A 14393-nucleotide genomic window follows, 5' to 3' on the forward strand; every position below is an offset into this window, starting at 1 on the left:
TCATTGCCTTTTCTCTTTTACTTTCCTTTTTAGTTTTATTTTAAGATTCCCTATTTTTAATGTTCATACAGAGATTTCTTTAACTGAAATACCGAATAGTTTCTTTGGTGTGAAAAACTATAATAGTACACAGGATCCTAATGAGATAATTAATAATGTGAAATAGGAAGTAAAGGGCTACAGGTGTAGGGAAAGTGGGAAGGGTGGGGGAAAGGTAATAAGGGAGAGGAAAAAAATATGAGAAACTGAAAAAATGGAAACAAAGTGTTTGTAAATGGGGAGGGGAGGAGGGGTGAAGGGAGGGCAGGGACAAGGGGAAAAAAATGAGAATCAAGACCTATTATGTAAAGGTATAGAATCCCAATGATGAATGTAACTGTATTGTATACCTAGATTGTACCAATAAACTCAATTAAAAAAAAGTTTGCAGGGTGGAGAAGTGCACAAGTTTCAAGATAAAGTTTGGGGGCAGAATCAACAGACATGGGGATGGACCCAATTTGGAAGTTGGTGGGGGAAAAGAAGAAATTATGGTCAGTGGGCCCAGCTGTGTGCATGGTGGCATTTCAGCAAAAGGAAATATTAGAAACACAGGTTCCAGAGACAAACCTACAATTGTATTTGACATGTTAAATTCTACACCATTATGGCCCATTCAAAGGGATAAATCATCTAGGCAGCAGGCTCTCTTCTGTAAATCTCATAAAGAAGAGATCTAGGATGAAGAAAGATTTTTTTGTTTTGTTTTATGAGAATTTTTCATTTTTTAAGAAATGGGAAGTAGGCACTGTAGTGCACACCTAGCACTATGGGAACATGAGGCAGGAGGATTGCAGGGTTCAGCCCAGCTTGAGCAAATAGCAACTTAGTGAGAAGCTTTCTTTCAACAAACACAAAAACAAAAAACAGCACTGTGGGAGGCTGAGGCAGGAGGATCATCAGTTTGAGCCCAACTCAAGAGACCTAGAAACTTAGCAAGATCCTGTCTCAAAATAAAAAAGGACAGGGAATGTAGCTCAGTGGGAAGGTTGGGTTCAATCCCTAGTGCCACACATATACAAAAGGTGGCGGGGGATAAAGGGGGAGAAGGAGAGAAAAGCTTATTGTGTTACCCAGGCTGTCCTCAAACTCTTGGTCTTCATCAATCCTCCTGCCTCAGCCTCCTGAGCAGCTGTGACCACAGGTCCATGCCACTACATCTAGCAAAAGTGGTTTTGAGGATTTTATCGTACATATGTGAAAGTCAGTGTCCTGAGACTGAATGATGTGACTCTGGAAGCCTAGAGAGAGAAAAGCACAATGCCCTTCCTGAGTGGGAGAAGCTCCCCCGTAGTTAGAGGTCTGATCAAGGAGGAGACGCACACAGAGCTCCTGTGAACCAGGGAGCCAGGAGGAGAGTCTGAGGCTCTGGTCAACGGTGTCCTCAGCCACTGGGAGAGCAAAGCCAGCACACTGACTGATGTTTCCTGGACTGATCTGAACATCAACCTGTCCAGGTTTGCTGAATGCCTGCCCTGCCAAAACTTGTCCCTTCTTATCATGCCAACCCCCTGTGTCTGTAGCAGCAGCCATTGGTCATATTCCTGGAGAGGGCAGAGAGAAAAGAGAAAAGATTTCCAGCAGTGTTGTTCATGGTAGAAAACGAAGAGTTGTTTTTTCTTTTTTTTAATTAAAGGAAGTGTCCACTGGCAGACTAATGGATGAATTAATGTTACCGTGTACAGGGTACCGTGACCCTTTGCAGGATGGGGGCGGCTTCACCCGAGTCACCTTTTCCAGAAAGTGTCATTGCTTGCTTCCGTATTCACTCTCCAGAAAATCTTCACTTTAAGAAGGACAGCAGAGGTCCAGAAAGGAGGCGGAGGAGTTGATAGAAATTATAATGTACTCTGTTGCAGGCATAAATTCTCAGTCCACAAATAGCCATAAAACTTTTAAAAAACAGTTTTATTTCTTCAGTTAACATGCACTTAACAGCTCATATCGGGCACAGTGCTGGGCCTTAGAGATAGAGCATAAAGTAGGACCAAGACCCTCCTTCGCGGAGCTTCCTTTCTAGAGATGGAGAAGACCTAGATATCTGAGAAGACAAACGTGTCCAGACATAAAGCGAGAAAGGGGACTGGACACTGATGGGAGAGGTTCTAGTTCAGGGGGTCCGGTCAGCGAAGACGTCCCTGAGCTGGTGGCGCCTAAATGGAGTGATGATGGAGTCGGTCACACGGGGACCCAGGGAGCGGTGTTCCAGGGGGAGGGAACCGGAAGTGTAAGGACCTGAGGCCGGAAGAGCTCTGTGCATAGCCAGAGGCCAGAGTGGGAGACCTGGAGCGGAAAGCGCAGGGAAGCAGCGCAGAGACAGATTCTCTGCGGCTTTAGGGCCACGCTAAATCGTTTGGATTTTGTTCCCAGGGTGGTAGGAAGTCACTGGAGGGTGCTGAGCCGGAGAGTCTTGCAGCAATTCATATGTGAAAAGATCACTAAAAAAAAACCAAAATAAAAATTTTGATCGCTCTGGCTTTTGTATGGGAAACAAGTGAACTCAGAAGCGTGGAGACCGCTACATAGCCAGATGCTATGGCAACTGGAACTTGGCTACGAAAAGCAGCCAGTTGTTTCTCATTTCTTTCAGTGTAGTAAAAGACACATGAGTGCCGAGGATTTAGCTCAGTGGTTCCGCTGCCTGCCTCGCAAGCAGAAGGATCCGAGTTCAATCCCTGGTACCAAAAAAAAAACAAACCCAAAAAGCAACAACACATGATTTGCCACTTTAACCACTTGGGGTTAAGGGGTGGGTTTGAGACAGGGTTTTTCATTGTAGTTCAGGCTGATCTTGAACTCACTCTGTAGCCCAGGCTGGCTTAGAATTTGCAGTGATCCTCCTGCCTCAGCCTCCCACGTGTTGGGATTACAGGCGTGCACCACCATGCCTGGCAGTAGTATAATGTTTTTAAGATTCATTTGCGTTGTAGCACGTGTCAAATCTTCATTCCTTTTTATGTCTGAGTAATATTCCATTTACCATATTTTCTTATCCATTCACCTGTTCGTGGGCATTTGGGTTGTTTCCACCTATCTTAATCCGTTTTGTGCTACTATGACAAAACACCTGAGACTGAGTAGTTTGTAAAGGACAGGAACATATTTCTCACTTTTTTAGAGACCAAGAAGTCCAAGATCAAGGCACTGGCAGGTTTGGGTGTCTAGTGGGAGCTGCTCTCTGCTTCCAAGAAGACACCTGATGCTGCATCCTCTGGAGGGAAAGAATGCTGTCCTCACACTTCACAAGGCCAAAAGGCAAAGGAGATCCGAGGCCTCTCTTATAGGGGCCCTACTTCTATTCAAGAAGAAATGATCCAACCAGGTGTGGTGGTGTATGGCTCCTATCTCGGCACTCTGGGAAGCCGAGGCAGGAGGACTACAAAGTTGAGCCCTGCCTGGGCAATTCAGCAATTTAGTGAAAACTGGTCTCAAAATAAAAAAATAATAATAAACATTTTTTAAAATGTTAAAGGGCTGGGTATGCAGTTCAGTGCAAAGGCCTTGGGCTCAATCTCTGGAACTGGGGGGAAAAAAAGAGGGAGAGGGAGGACCTGTGGACTAATGATCACCTAATCACCTCTTAAAGGTCCCAACTCTAACTGCAGCAACACCTTTTGGCTGTCGTGAGTCATTCTTCTATGAACATTGCTATACAGATATGTTTAAGTCCCTGTCTTCAATTATTTTTTGTTATTTAATTTTTTTAGAGACAGGATCTCACTATGATACCCAGGCTGGTTCGCACTCATGGACTCAAGAGGTCCTCCTGCTTCAGCCTTCAAAGTAGCTGGGACTAGAGAGGTGTGCCACTGCATCCAGCTTGTTTTCAATTCTTTGGGCCATGTACCTAGGAGTAAGTAAAATTGCTGGATCATATGATTCTGAAAGATTTTTCTTTCTGAGGAACTGCCAAATTGTTTTCCCCCATAGTCACACATTTTACCTTCCTAGGAACAGTGCAGAAGGGTTCTAATTTCTCTGCATCCTCACCAATATTTATTTCCCATTGTTTTCTGTTGTTTTGTTAATAGCCATTCTCGTGTAAAGTGCTATGTCATTGTGGCTTCTACGTGCTTTTCCCTAGTGATGATGATGGAAATCTTTGCATGGATTTATTGGTCATTTGCATATCGCCTTTGGAGAAATGTTTACTCAGGCCTTTGCCCTTTTTTTTTTAAAGTGCATTGTTTGGTTTTTATCATTGAGTTGTAGGAGTTCTGAATGTTAACCCTGTATCATGTGTATGATTTATGAATGTGCCCTCCCATTCTGTGGGTTGTATTTTCATTCTCTTGGGGGTGCAAAGGCTTTAATTTGGGTGAGTCCGATTTATTTAGTTATTTTTTTTTCTCTTTTGATGTCTGTGCTTTTGGTGTCATCCTTAAGAAACCATTGCCAAGTCCACGATCATGAAGATGGGATAAATTTTGAGAGTAGAATTTACACGGCTGGCTGAGCGACTGGAGGTGATACAAGCAATAGAGAAATCCAGGCTGTATCTCAGGTTTTTGGCATAAGCAGTTGGGTGAACAGTGATCGGATTTACGGAGCCGGGAAGAGAAGCGGGAAGCTGATTTGGAAGGGAACAGCAAGGCTTCTGTTTGGCCACCATACTTTTGGGTGGATGAGAGGAGGAGCAGTTAGAGAGATATAAGCCTCGGAGCACAGGGTAGCGGGCAGGACTGGGAATGTAACTTGGAAATTATGAAGGTGTAGATGGATTTAAAAGCCTTGAGATCACCTGGGGAGACAGTGAGGAAAGAGCAGAGCTCCAAACGCAGAGCCAGAGCTCCTGACATTAGGAGGTTGGGGACTGGGTCTGGCGTGGCCGAGGGAGGGGGGGTAGTAGTCCCACGAACGAGACTAAGAAGGTAAGGACAGCACAGCGAGGACAGGAGAAGCCGGGAGAGTTTCAGGTCTCGGGAGCCAAGGGAAGAAGGGAATCGAGAAAGAAAATGATTGGCTGTGTGAAAGGCTGTTCAGAGCTTTGGCAGGATATAGATGTGTTTGATGACCTTGGCAAGGGTGGCTTCACTGGCTTGGCAAGAGGAAAAGCCGACTGGAATGTCTTTTAATTCTATTTAGATAAAATGGAGGGGAAGAGAGATAAAATGGGAACTGTGGAAGTAGAGCCAGTGAGAAGGATTGAAAGGAATTTTGCTACAAAGGAAAACAGAAAAATAGGAGGATGGTTGAAGGAGGCTGGGAGGGTCAGGGGAAATGTTGCCTTTTACTTTTGTTTTTTGGAGGGGGAAGAGTAACGGGGATAGAACTCGGGACCTTGTGCTTGCGAGGCAGGTGGCTGAACAACTGAGCTAAATCCCTGGCTGCCTTCTATGTTGTTTTTATTTGTTTTTTCTTAGATGTGGGCTACTACAGTAAAGGGGGAAGTTCATGATGCAAAAGAAAGAGGAGAAATTTTGCAGGAGCAAACTCTTTGAGTCAGTGGAGGGTGGGACCCAGCACACAAGTGGAGAGTTCATCTTGAACAGGAGCAGCAGCGATAATTTAGGAGGACCCCTGCACAATCTTCAGAACCTAAACTCTGGGAGTTCTTGAACCAAAAACAGGTGGAATGGAGCAGCAGGAGGAGGATCTGTCCTTTCCTGTCTGGCTATCCTGGCATCTTCCTTCCCATCTGGGGTCAAGTCATCTGACCTGAGGTCAGAGGTGAGGCTACACTGCTGGAATAGAGAGAATGAACAACCACTCCTTGGCTTGAACAAGACCAAAGTTTATTGTTTTCCTATAGAGCTGCCTAAGGGCCAAGGTGTCAAATCAGCAGGTGACTGCCCCGTGTAGCCATCCAGGGACCCACTTGCTCCGCTGTCTGCATGGCTGGAGGCTGGTTCCTGTGGGCTCCTGGTGCGAGAAAAGTAGAAAGGCCTTGGCCTTGGCCTCTTCTCTTCTCATCCTAGGTGATCTCATTTAGTTCTAGGCTTTTCTGGTGACATTGAAATTGGTCTCCAGTCTGGTCTCTTCCCTGAACTTGGCATCTACCTATGCACGTCAGTAAAGCCTCTTAAACTTGGTATTGTCCGAAATTCCCTTTCCCTCCTGCTGTCCTCCCTCTTTCTGTTAATGACAGTTCTGCTCTTCCAGTTGTTGAGGCCAAAAGGCTTGGTATTATTACTCGCTTCACTTTTTCTCTCAAATGCCCCGTCTAGGTTCTCAGTAAATACTATTGGTTCTATTATTATTAAAATATCAGACTTCACTCACTAGTTGAAATCCTGCCATCCATACTCAGAAACTAGAAATGCTGATAAAATTTTTGAAATATCTTTCAACTCTGAGAGGACTCTGCAGATCACAAACTCCCCAAAAATAAAGAACACAGGAGGGTCCGGGATCTAGCTCACTGGTTCCACCGCCTGCTTCACAAGCGCAAGGACCCCAATTCAATCCCCAGTACCAAAAAAACAAAACAAAACAAAACAAAAAGAACACAGGTGCACATCTCTTGCTAAGGATGTCACATTCAAGATCAGGGCGTGTTGGTGCCCACCTGTAATCCCAGCACGCAGGAGCCGAGGCAGGATGATCATGAGTTCAAGGTCAGCCTGGGCTACACCTCAAGACCCTGTTTCAAAAGAACAGCAATAAAAGGATATGAAGCTCCACACTGCTGTTATTGGATGAAGAGTCGTACGGCAGTTGCTTCCTGGTGTCTCAAGTAAAGATTTGAATAGGAATGATGAGTAAGATTTATTAAAAGTGAAAGAAGCAAAGGTACACCCCAGAGAGTGGGAACTGGCCAATGAGAAGAGCTCATGGCCGCCAGGGGGCAAGGCCTGGGCCGGTCAGCATCCTGGGGTTAGAGGGGGATCTATAACTGGGGATTGACTTGAGTTGTTGCCCAGTGGGTGACCTGACAGCACCCACCCATCTGGAGGGGAAGCTTTTTTTTTTTCTCATTGAGTTTATTGGTACATTTTAGGCATACAGTACAGTTACATTTATTATTGGGATCTTGTATCTTTACATGAGAGGTCCTGGTTCTCATTTTTTCCCCTTGTCCCTGCCCTGGAGGGGAAGTTTTTGACCATACAAGGTTTCTAGAGGAAGTGGCAAGGTGTCTAAAGCCCATAGGGAAGGGGTAGACTGCAGTGTGGACACACAAGCAGGGCCCTGCACTGTACTCATGGTACCTGCCTGGGGATCTTTAGGGGGACAGGATGACTTATCTGTCGGCCTCCTGATGTTTTGACATAATCATCCTTACTCGGTCTGGTTTTCCATTCTTTGACTCACGGCTTTCTATTGTTTACTTGTCCTTGTTCTTGTACCTCACCGGCACAGCACAACTTGTAAATCATAAACAACCAGTCCAGGATTACCACAGTTCAGGCTCCAGGAAATGCTTCTAAAATTTCTTGCCCTATGTCCTGGAAAAGGAAAAGTGGACTATTTTGATTATTATAAAGGTTTACAGCCGGATACTACTTTGAGGAAGACGGAGCGGTGAAACAGTGTAGGTAGGAGACAAGACAAATTCATGGACTTGCCCAATCCTTTCTGACAGCACGATGGAACTAATTCTTACATAACAGAAATAATCATTCCTAGTAGTGGCCAGTGCCCATTTTCTTACTTCTCTTGCAGTTTCAATTAGTATCCCAAATGGGAGGTATTCACGGATCACCATGGCACTCACGACCGTCACACACAGCGGCTGAGCAATGTTTCCCAATTAAACAAGTCTTATTACTCACCCTTGTGTGCATAGATCGAGAAGCAACACGTGTGGAGCATCACACCAATTCTTTCTATTGGCATTTGGATGGATATTGAACACAAAATGTCAGAAAGTTTTATTTGAAAAAAAAAAAAAAAAGATTTCAGAGCCAGGAATGGCCGCACAAACTTACAATCAAAGCACTCTGTGAAGCAGAGACAGGAAGATTGCAAATTGGAGCCCAGCTTGGACAACTTAATAAGACCATGTCTCAGAACTAAAATAAACCAATAAATCAATAAGTAGCTGGAGATGGAACTCACCTCTGGGTTCAATTCCCAGTACCAAAAAAAAAAAAAATTTTTTTTTGAGGCACTGGGGATGTAGCTCAGCGATAGAACATTTAGTAAGCATGACTGAGGCCTTGAGTTTGATCTCTAGAACTGGGGGACAAAGAGGGGCCAAAGGAGATTTGCTTTTTGTTTTTTCTCTGTATCGGGGATCAAACGCAGGAACTTGCACTTGCCAGACAGGTGCTGTGCCACTGAGCTAAATCCAGGCTGCCCTTGAACTTGTGCCAATCCTCCTGCCTCAGTCTCCTGAGTGCTGGGATTGTAGGCGTGTACTGCCTGGATTGATTAGATCTTTTAAAAAGACAAAATACTTCATTGTAAGCAGTTGACATTGTTGTTGTTTTTTTGTTTTGTTTTGTTTCTGGTACCAGGGATCGAACTCTGAACCTTGAGCTTGCAAGGCAGGCAGCAGAACCACTGAGCTAAATCCCTGGCCCTACTGTTGTTATTATCATTATTATTACTGATGCTGGCCTCAAATATGCTAAGCATATGCTTTATCACTGAGCTACATTGCTAGTCCAATAGTTTTGAGTTAAAGTGTTACAGTAATTTGTTTTGTTTGCTTTATTTTTAACAATCTTAAATATTTTGCAGTAATTTTAGTAACATCTTAAGTTTTTATTCTCATACTTATTTTTATTCAATTTTTTATCAAAATATATTTAGATTTTGTATACTTGGAAAATAATTATACTTTCTTTTTCTCTTTGGTGCTGGGGATCGAGCCCGCCTCATGCTCTGTCCCTGAACTATACTCACAGCCCCTTGGTGTTAATTCCTTCAATCAGGGGTTGGCAAGCTTTTCCGTAGAGGACCAGAAAGTAAATATTTTAGGTTTTGCAGGTCACTGTGTTCTGCGGCAGGACAAAGGCAGCCATGAGGAATATGTAAATGAACAAGTATGGCTCTGCTCCAATAAAACTTTATTTTGTATATAAACTGTTTTTGTATAACAGCAACAGGTCTGACTTGGCCCAGGGCTACAGTTTGTCAATGGCTGCTTTAGACAGTTACTGTCAAGAAAATACAAATTATGTGGAAATTTAAAAATTACAATTACATCCCAGTGATTGTGCTGCGACTATGTCAAGAAAAACACATACTAGATGTCAATGCCCTACAGCCAAAGTCTGCTAGAAACACCTGTAGTTAAAACAGTTGGATTTATTATTCACTGCCCTGGGGGAGAATACACAGCACTGGGAATGGGGCGATATCTCAGAGGGTATCAGGAAAAACCTATCAGGATCTGGGCTTGGCTTGAGTGATTTGTTGAAAGGTCTAAAAAAAATTGAGGGGTTGCTCTAGATTAGATGTCAGAAAGTAGGAACGATTCTCTCTGATTGGGACTCTCCGATAAATCCCACCTACAGGGAGGAGAGAGGCACAGGGTGGAGTATGTATAATTGGGGAGAAGTAGCAATCACTCGGTTTAGTTAAGAGAATGAGTGTGTTTGGTATTTTGTGGGTAGCACAGAGACCATGCTGTCTGTGCTTAGACAAAGTACGAGGTGGCCTTGCTTTGTCTCATTTTATCATGGTCTCAGCATAACTTTTTCTGAGATTGGTATGCAGTGTGATTATTTATGTTTAAAAACGTGGCTTAGTACCAAATGTCGGGCCAGTCTTACAGAGTTAGTGCTGCTTTAAAAAAAAATAGGGAATGTACAATAATTTATCACTTCTGCACATCATTATGGTTTATGTCTAGATGTCCCCTCAAAGCCTCAAGCACTCGTAGGTGGGGCTTTTGGGAGGTGATGGGATCACGGTGTGACCACCAGTCCGTGGATTCCTCTAGGGATGAGTTTATTGCTAAATGTGATTTGGGAAGTAAAGCCTGGTCTTGCCACTGAGCTGGGTCTGAGGGTCACTGAAGCTGAAATAAGGAACCTGCCCCACGCTTGTAGAATAAGTTTACAGGTTCACTGACTTCTGCCATGAAAAAAGAATTTTCAGAATGTGACAGTGAGAGGCATGAAAAGGGTTTATAAGATAGAGATCTTGGGTTGCTCTTAACAGTAGAGTGTGGGTACTGAGGTGCCTTATGAGTCAGAGTTGGGTATATTTAAGGGGGCGTCTTCACAGTGGGTGATCCAGGATGTGTGTTCTTACTGTCCCCCAGGTTACAGTACAAACCATCTGCGTGTATTTGAAGTTGAGATCTGCTGTCCACCAGTAACGTTTCTTCCTTTGGGGTAGAGGAAGCACAATTTACAGGTAGAAGGGACCTGTCCAGAGCCAGGGTTTACAGGCTTATTGTGTTTAAGACCTTCAGGATTTTTTTTTCTTTTTTCTTTTCTTTTTTTTTTTTTTTCTACTGGGGATCAAACTCAGGACCTTGTGTGTATGAGGCAGGCTAAATCATTGGCCCTATCTCTCTCTCTCTCTTTTTTTTAAACTAGGTTTTATTTCTTTTATCCTGTCTCAATTCTTTTTCTTCATTTAGCACCACTCCTCTGAGACTTATCCATACTGTTGGGGGTATCAATAGCAGTATGTCTGCTAGACATACTGACACACACCTGTAATCTCAGTGCTCAGGAGGCTGAGGCAGGAGGGTCACTGTGAGTTTGAGGCCAGCCTGGACTACATAGTGAGTTCAAGGCCAGCCTAAACTATAGAGTGGGACCCTGTTTCAAAAAACAACAAACAAACAAACAAAAACAGCACCTTTATGTTGCTAATGTAATATGCCACTGTATTCATAAAATACAAGTTAGTCTCAATTTGACCAGTTCAGACTTGTTCTGGTTCATTTTGCTGTGACCTTTTCATTTCCCATGACCATAAACTTATTTTTTTGGAAAACAGGATGTTTTAGTCTTATTTTATTTTATTTGGAAACAGGGTCTCGCCTTGTAACCCAAGCTGGAATTTACTATGCTGGCTTAGAACTTACAGTGATCCTCCTGCTTCAGCCTCCCGAGTGCTGGCATTACAGGTGTGTGCCACAATGCCCAGCTCTCATTTTATATGTGTTCATGTGGGTGAGGCAAATTCACATGCCGTAACTTAACCCTGGCAAAATGTACAATTCAGTGGCATTTAGTACATTTGCAGTGTTGTGCAACCCCCCCACCCTAAATTCAGAAATATTTTCATCATCCCAAAGGGAAAACTTGTACTCATTAAATAATTACTCCTCTTTTTTCTTTTCTTTTCTTTTCTTTTCTTTTCTTTTTTTTTTTTGGTACCAGGGATCGAACTCAGGACCTTGCACTTGTGAGACAGGTGGCAGAACCACTGAGCTAAATCCCTGGCCCTAAATAATAACAATTCCCCACTCCTCATTCTTGATAGCTCTTATTCTAATTTCAGCCCCTATAAATTTGTCTATCTAAGATGTTGTATTTCACATACTTGGAGTCACACAGTAGATTACCTTTTGAGATTGGCTTAGTTTACTTTGTGTTTTTTAAATCCATCCATGTTGTAGTGTGAATCAGTACTCCATTCTTTTCATGACTAAATACTATTCCGTTGTATAAATGTACTGCGTTTTATATATCCATACATCTGCTCTTGGGCAGACGGGGCCTCCTCCCTGGAAGCAGTGACATGGAAGGTGGAATTCTGCTTGGATGAAGGAAGGGTAGCTGTCTGGGAGGAGAGTGGTACAGGCAGCGAAGACTAGAAAGGGTCCGTCAAGGAGTCTGGCACATAGCAGTATTATAGACAGCCAAGTTAGGCAGAAATATTATAGGCAGTCAATTAGGACTAGGCCCCCAAGAGAGGAAAGACAAAGCTAAAACACATTACAACCGTGGCAGGAGATGCATCTGTTGGAGACCAGGCCTCACAATAAAGATGAAATTACCAGACCTGCATACTTCCCCAAAGGACAAGATAAGCAGCAACATCTGGCCTAATGAAGCTGAGATAGATACCAGTTGCCCCTGTGGATGACCAAGACCTCCGGACCCACCGTTTCCTAGAAAAAGTCTATGTTCTGTCCATGCACACTTCTTACGTGACTTGTTCCCCCAATGGATCACTATTTCCTAAGCGACTGTACTTGTTGCTTTATTGGTTGATCATAGCCTTAACCAAGGCTATACCCACGTGGTTTTACTTCCCTGTAAAGAGGGCTCCTTGGATACCCATTTGGGACCCCTCTTCTCTCTCAAGAGTTATGCTCTCAATAAATATTTCCCACTCTTAATCTCCAGTGTTCCTAGAATCCATTCTTTGATTTTAGAGAACACAAACTTGGTGTAACAGACGTCTTATAGGTTGGGCTTGTAATATTTCCCTTATATTATTTGGAGGTCCGATTTCATCTCCTATATCATCCCTGTATCAGTAAGCACTCAAGAAATTGTGCACACTACCAGTTCAGAGGGAAAGGCCATTTCCTTAACGGGACCTGATGGAAGGTTCTAGGTTCTTGCTGCTCTCTAGCTGAGGGGATGGGGCCTGCAGGCTCCATCTTCTTGTCCCACCGGCTCCCAGCCTGGAGATGGCAACTCCAAGGCAGGAGGAGAAAGTGGAGCTTCTACCCAAGATGTTTTTCAATCTCTCCCCAGCCTGACACACAGTGGGAGACTCCCCAAGCCACGACCCTGCCAGTCACAGGCCATGGAATGCTGGGAAAGCCACAGAGGACTGGAGCTCACCTTCCCTTTGAAGGCCAATATGAGATTGGCACTGCCCCCATCTACCTCAGGTGGCTCTCACATGTGCAGCAGGGAGCCCACAGCCTTCCCCAGTGGACACCTGACTGGTGTCTGCACCTTCCTTCCCAAAGTCTCCTCTGACCCTGGCTCTCTGCGAGTTGGTCACTTGGGTCCCCATGAGCATGACCTCCTCTGGGGGTTCACGCCAGGCAAGGACGGCAGGCTTCTCTGTGGGCAAAGGCAATGCCCCAGCATGGCTGCTTGGACAGGTGGACCTCCCGGTGGTGAGGTCTCCAGTGAGCTGCAGGAGGAGGGCTTTCACGCTTCAGAGAGCCCATCTCTGGCCACCTTCCCGAGGCCCACTCAAGCCACGCTCAGCCACAGCTCCCTGTGTAATTTCTTCTGATCTCTGTTCCCCGATGAAGTATTCTTTCCTTCTTCCAGTCATTCGCCAGCCTTGGTGGGCTCAGCATAGGCTCCTGCAGCTCCCAATGCTTTAGTAACGGAAGGGTCATTATCGTTTGTGATCTGTGCTGCTGATGGCTTCCTGCATGCACGAACAAGGACACAGAAAGAACCAAATGACGGTGGAAAAACTACAGCCCCAGCCAGGGGACCCTTCCACGAAGACTTCCTGGAGCACAGCTCTCCTTCCTTGATGGGTGGTTGTGGCTGGACTCTCGCGATTGCACACCTGACCCTCACTGTGCTCCAGGCCACACCCTAAGCCCTTGGTGCATCTCAAACGTCACAGCCTGAGGAGGCAGGCACCGTTACTATCCCCAGCTTACAGATGAATGGAGGCGGAGAGGTCTAAGGGTCTTTCCCAAGGTCGTGGAGACAATGAATGCGAAAGCCAGAACTTGAGCCCCTGAGAGACCTCATATAAACTGTCAGGTACAGCAGGCTCAGGACTGCGCGGAGGATTTTAGCTGCCTTTCCTTCTGGCTCCAGCAGGTGGCACCAAAGCACCTGCCCAACTGTGCACCTGCCCCAGGAAGGTTTGGTCTGGGTTAAAAGGGAACCAGCCCCGGCTCAAGAGGTCCTTTCCTTCCACGGACCCAAGCAGTGGGAGCACCGGGTGATGGTGAGGGTGTGATTCTGGATTCGCGTGATTCTGCCAAAAATGAGTCTGTCAAGTCACAATAGTTACTCACACTTGCTTCTGGCCCTTAGGATGAATCAAATAGTTTCCCTTGGGGAGCTCACAGACTCCCAAGGATTGAGCAATGTGGAGATTAGTAGCCCCAGAGGAAGTCAAACAAGTTCAGACACAACTATCTCCGATCTCAAGCTAACAAGTCAGGGAGTTGGGGTCTAACCCAGGCCCAGCTGATCCCAAAGTGTGCAGTCTTTCTAGCCTGGATGGTCCTCGGTTTGTGAAGACCCCATGCTGGTGCTGCAGCAGAGTGGAGGTGACAGGGTCTTTCTCACAAGGGGGTTATGGTCTAACAGAAGAGGAGGGGAGCCCGGACATTATGCAGGGGTCAGCTCAGGAGAAAGTGCTATAATCTGTGCCCTCTTCTCACAGGGATCTGGACCTTGGTACTCACTTTTTCTCCAGGCCTGGCACGGAACCTGCCACACTTTAATCCTCATGAACGTGTGACCGGTGGACAAATGAGGAAGAGTCCAGAAGCCCAAGATGGAAGCCACATTGATAGAGGCGGGCTTTCCTGGTGAGGTGAGATTTGGGTGGGC

This window comes from Fukomys damarensis, unplaced genomic scaffold (genome assembly GCF_012274545.1).
Source record: "Fukomys damarensis isolate Sample0158 unplaced genomic scaffold, DMR_v1.0_HiC HiC_scaffold_23, whole genome shotgun sequence".
Lineage (NCBI taxonomy): Eukaryota > Metazoa > Chordata > Mammalia > Rodentia > Bathyergidae > Fukomys > Fukomys damarensis.